Genomic DNA, 6000 nt, shown 5'->3' with positions numbered 1-6000 from the left:
GAGCCTGATGCGGGGCTCAAACTCATGAACCATGAGATCAGGCCCTGAGCTGAAGGTGGATGACTGACTGAGCCACCCAGGTGCCCCCAATTTCTTGTCTTCTAGAGTAGCTTCTAAGATTAAAGCAACAGGGCTACTTCAGGTCCAGGATATCTGTAAAAGATGACATTACTGTGTAGAAAACTCCAGGCCAGTATTTCCCATGAACTATGTTGTCTGCCAGAGATTTCAGAAATATCTGCATAAGAAGACTGGGCTAGAAAGGGATCTAACAGAGCAACACCTTTAATTATGTGACTATAAAGGCACAAGATAGAAATGCTAGCACATGGTATAAGATAAGAAGGTAAGTTGAGACCAGACTCAACTTAGGGAGAACAGTCCCCCTTTCTAAACCTTCCCCTTTGGAGCTGCTGCCTGATGGGTTGATGCCTAGCTATCATGAGAAATCCTACCAGTCCTTCCAGGCCTACTCCATGGGACTCAGTCCACGAAGCTGCCCTAATTCCTTCCCCTCCCCTTTCCCTCCAAAGGAAGGCTTGGTTTGCACTGTGTAGTTCCCTAGAGTGGCTTTAACAAAGCCCCGCAGGCTGGGTGGCTTAACCAACAGAAACTTACTGTCTCACAGTTCGGGGTGTTAGGAGTCTGAAATCAAGGTGTTGGAAGGCTTGGTTTCTTCTGAGGCTGCTTGCTCTCTTTGGCTTGCGGGTGACCCTCTTCTCTCTACCTCTGTGTCCAAATTTCTCCTTCATATAGAGACACCAGTCCTACTGGCTTGGGGCCCACCCTAATGATCTCATTTAACTTAATTATCTATAGATTATCTCCCAATAAGGTCACATTTGGAGGTAGTGGGAGTTAGGACTCCACCTAACTTTCTTTTGAGGAGGGAGGGGCATACAATTCAGCCCCTAACAGACTCCCATTGCATTGTTATTGATACTTTTTTGGTAAATCATCATCATTCCTCCTCCCAGATCCTTGTGGGATCTGAGACTTGCCATAACTCATATTTGTATTCTCTGGTGAGCCTTACACTGTGCACGCACTCAATAAACCCTTGAACGGGTGAGCAGTAAATACATGTGCTCGCTCATGAGTGAATACGGGCCATTGCCAATAATGACAGGTCTGGAATACACAACGTGTGATTCCGGAAACACACTTCAGCAGATGACGTGACCACCACTGCAGTCAGCACTGACCTGTGGAAAGGCTCTAGCCAACAACGAGAAAAAATTTCTTTCCCCCCGGGGACCTGAAATGTCATCATTGGCGAATGATACTCCATGCTCGCCCTTTGGGATTCCTGATTCAAAACCCAGAATGGCCCTCCTGCAGGAGTCACAAGTGTCTAGAGGGGAAGGAACCACAGCAGGCGAGGATAGAGGAGGCACAGGAAGACAGGAGGAGGTGAGGCAGGGTGCTTGTTTTATAATCGCCTCCCTGGATGGGCTCTGATGCTAACCATGACTGACAATTTCCAGAAGCATTGTTCAGTAGCTTGGTTTTTTTTCTATGGAGAAACCGTGAATCGAAAAGTACCAGTTGGGCTTGTCTGTCATTCCCATCCGATTTTCTTTTTCTTTGCTTCCATATTAGGCATAAGGCTGCTTGTTCAGTTCCATATTTCTTTACCTTTCCGGAGATAACACACTGTGTTAGAACCATTTTGGGGTGGATGCTAAAATGGTGTTCAGATGGCAAAGTTGGGCTTAACAATTCAGTGAGATTTAATAACAGGCAATTTGTGTCAATTTCCAGATAATACAAGTCAGTTCCAATATATCCCTTAAGAGGCTTGCAGAGCGCCACGGCATTTGGTGTCAAAAGCATTTCCCACCACCGTGGTGAGGCTGTGAAGGAATGTTGGGGCTGAGGCGTCATGGACACTGCCTCCTAGCACTTCAGCTTGCATTCATTTCTGCTCCTATAGCCCTCTTTTCCGTCCGAGCATGATGGAAAAGCTCAGTAGAGGACTAATTCATTATTAGAAATGAGGGATGCTGGTCCGTTCATCTTTCTTCCCTGCTAATCCTCAGGGATCAAGGTCATACGCTGTCATGCACTGTGCATTTGAATGGTGAGACCCGGGGTGGGGGGTGGGGCGGTGGGGCTATTTCCACCCAAGCTCCACACTGGCAGCACAGTGCTCCTGTGGACAGAAAGCCTCCGATGTGCTCCCCTTGCAAATCCGTCTTTCCGATCTAACTCCTGGGGTACGTCTATTGCAGGTAGTCTGAAACAACCTTGATGTTCCTTCTCTGGTGCGGAAAGAGCAAGTACTTGCTTGCAGTGCGATGCATTTGCTCGGTAGAAGTAAGGTAGGGATTTTTCTTCGGGTCAGATGCCATATTACTGTATTCGCTTTTCCATTGTTTGCGTTTGAATCATTACCTTGATCTGTGACTCGCTCTTTTCCCGTTGACCTTCCTAGTCACTGCTGTTAAGCAAGGCCTGTTTTGATGCCTCTGGCCCTTACTCTGGATCAGAGGCCAAGGAAGGCCTGTGAAAACAAATCCCCAGACCCTCTCTCTGGGCCCTAGCTTTCTACTACCCACTCTCGGCTAAGAATGGGGAACGGTTGTGGGGTTGGGCCCCCACAGCTGCTTAGGCCTTTGCTCTGTGCGCCGTGTGGCCTCAGAACCTCCCATACACTCAGATAAACATCCAAGAACCAGTGTCAGAGCCCCACTGTTAACAGAAAATTAAGATGGCCAAGAGCAAATGCAACTTTTCTCTTCAAAAAAGCATGAGCATGCATCTCTGCTAATAGATGCAAAGACCAATCTAGAAGAATATAAATCAAGTTACTGACGTACTTCTATTTGAGAAGTGGTGACAAAGACACTCCCCTTGACCAAACTTTAGTCAGGCTCCTCCGAGCCCACCTAGGCCCTGTCCTTGCGCACGTCTTCCTAGAGCGCACTTCCTGCACAAATCCTGACGAGTAGGTTTAGTGAGATCCCTTATCCTTGATATCTGATCACCCTCGTTATCTAACCAGGTTCATCCTTCTCCACCGTCCCCTCGAGGCGCCTGGTCACCCTGGCCTGGCTTCAGCATGAATCCTGTTAGGTCAAGTGAAGCTAGAGTTCCCGCTTACTCTGGTGTTTCTTTTTAGTAATTGTCTGTCCACGGCCATGGCTGTAAACTCCCACTCTTCCCTGTATTCAGAGTGGGGCCCAAGCTCTCTCCCCTACACCTCATTGCCGTGGTCCCTATGCCGATCGCAATGGTCCCGTACCGTCTGCCTAGTAAGGCAGACCTAGTAAGGCATGACCTTAACAAGTGTCAGGAGTAATTAGTTAGCAGTGGGGACATCTGTGATTTTCAATCCCTAAATTATGTTTGCATATTACTGGCATATTATGTTTGCAGGTTTCACACAGATCAATCGCTTTCTCGAGATACGTATGCCATAAAATTTAAGGTGCACCTCTGTAAGGTGTACAATAAATCTTAGTACTTTTATAGAGTTGTGCGACCCTCACCCCAGCCCCGGTGAAGACAATGCCCATCACCCCCCAAAGTTCCCTTGTTCTGCCCTGCGGGCGCCCTTTACTCCCATCTCCGTCTCCGGCCACCACGCGTCTGCTTTCTGAGTGGCTTTTCTGAAATCTCATTGAAATGGAATTAAGCACCATGTGGCCTTCTGTACCTGGCTTCTTTTGCTTGTTAATGTTTCTGAGGTTGATCCACGTGGCAGTGGGCGTCAGCAGTCCGTTCTCCGCGTCGGATGGCGCTCCATTGCGTGGATGCGCCGCATTGTGTCCTCCACTTCTAGTCGGTGGACACGTGGGCCGTTGACAGGTCTGGGCTGTTGTCAAGCATGATGCTATGAACATTCACGCACAAGTCTCCGTGTGCATAGCAGGGTCACTTTTATAATCAGAAACGAAGAAAAACGATGAAAGACCAACATGGATTCTCAAGCTGTTGCTGGAATGCATCCCCTTTTACCCAAAATGGGGGGCTCTACAGGTGGGGCCAAAGGTTGAAAACGAGCAGGAAAAGAAGTGGGTCCCTGAGAAAGGATTTGCCTGACCCTGGCCTGTGCATGGCCCCAGGGGGACAAACAGGGACAGCGGTCCCATTCCTCTGGAAACTGATGGTATTCGCACCGTTCCTCCCGAGCCTCTAAGCACACGTGACATGTCATGTGTCCCCACTGCAGCTCTGTGTCACTCCCAACACAAACACACTCCCCCGTCTCAAAGTCCTTTGGTTCAAAAGCAGGCAATCAAGGCAACACCAGACCACGTGAATTTGTCGTGTTTAATAAACGTTCCCCAGGGTGGTTTGCTTTTGGAGTGGCTGCAGAGAAAGGCCCGAAACGCGGCTGCAGCCTAACTAGCTGGGTTGCTCAGATTCAGCAATTCAAGCGTTCAGGCCGGGTCCTTTCCCCGGTAGGCAAAGGTCAAAAGTTGCGGCTCTGCGGGAAAGGCGTCAGAAAAGCCAAGGAAGAGAGGATCCGGTTCTGTCAGCAGGAAAGAGAGGCAGAAGGAACAGAGGCGAACAGGAAGTTGGTAGGTACACAAGATGGGCACCGCGTTTACAGCGACGAGGCGGGGAGCAGACTGACAGCACACCGTTGGGGGATATTTAGAACCAGTAGATACGACCTCAAAGCGCTCTGGGTTGACTCGGTGGTGACGGGCACCACTGCTGACACCTACCTTATCTGTGGTCTCAGCAGGTTCTTTATGGAAGTTCTTCCAGCAACCCGAGTTCCTGTCTGTGTATGTAAGGGTCTGGGTGGCTTTGAACGGTCACCCACGGGGGCAGCCCTGCCTGCCTCTCTCCTTTGGAAACTCCCCTGGTCGCCCTACTGGCCCTGAATCCCGGTTTCTCTTTGCATTCTGCCTACCGCAATGCCACTTTCTCCTTTCTTTTTTTAATGTTTATCTTTGAAAGAGCGAGCCAGCCAGGGAGGGGCAGAGAGAGAGAGAGAGAGAGACACAGAATCCGCAGCAGGCTCCAGGCTCCAACTGTCAGCACAGAGCCCGACGGGGGGCTCAAGCCCACGAACCTTGAGATCATGACCTGAGCCGAAGTCGGACGCTCAACCGACTGAGCCACCCAGGCGCCCCTTTTTCTCCTTTCCCTTCTACATTTATTTCTTTGGAAGGTTTTACTCATTCTGCTTTAATCTATCATTTCGAGGTGACTACACTCCTTTATGTCAACACTGACGCTTCTCCTACTTCAGCTGTAACAGTAACAGTAATATTAATACCAGCAGGTATCAGCACTTGACAATATTCAAAGAGTTTCTGCTTGATCCTCACCAAGAATCAATCCTATGACGTGGGCGGGATAGCTGGCATTGATTCCTTTTTTGAAACAGAGGAAATCGAGGTGGGGAAGTTCAGAGACTGCCCGATATCAGAGAGTCTCAACACGGTGGGACCAGGAGTGGGTTATAGGCCCCTGACCCTGGTGCAGTCCCCGGGCTGGGCACACAAGTGATAAAATTTAAAGCAAATGTGCGGGGGCACCTGGGTAGCTCAGTCGGCTAAACGTCCGACTTCAGCTCAGGTCACGATCTCGCAGTTCGTGGGTTCGAGCCCCGCGTCAGGCTCTGTGCTGACAGCTCAGAGCCTGGAGCCTGTTTCAGATTCTTTGTCTCCCTCTCTCTCTGACCCACCCTGTTCATGCTCTCTCTGTCTCAAAAATAAATAAAAGTTAAAAAAATAAATAAATAAAGCAAATGTGCTGTTGACTGATCTGTTTGACAGAGACCGAAACAGGGGTCGGTGGGCAGGAAGGATGCGGTAACAACTCATGGCAGGTCTACAGAATTCATTTTATGAGTCCATGAGCCTGTGAGGAGAGTTTTCTCATTTTTAGGTTTTCTAAATGTCTATATATTCAATATTCCTTTTTTTTAAAGCTTTTACATTTTTTTAATGTATATTTATTTTTGAGGGAGAGAAAGAGAGAGAGAGGATCAGGGGGAGGGGCAGAGAGGGAGACACAGAATCTGAAGCAGGCTCC

The sequence above is a fragment of the Prionailurus viverrinus genome, chromosome B4 (genome assembly GCF_022837055.1).
Source record: "Prionailurus viverrinus isolate Anna chromosome B4, UM_Priviv_1.0, whole genome shotgun sequence".
Taxonomy (NCBI): Eukaryota; Metazoa; Chordata; class Mammalia; order Carnivora; family Felidae; genus Prionailurus; species Prionailurus viverrinus.
The sequence above is the reverse complement of the archived record's forward strand: the minus strand, read 5'-3'. Positions refer to the sequence as shown.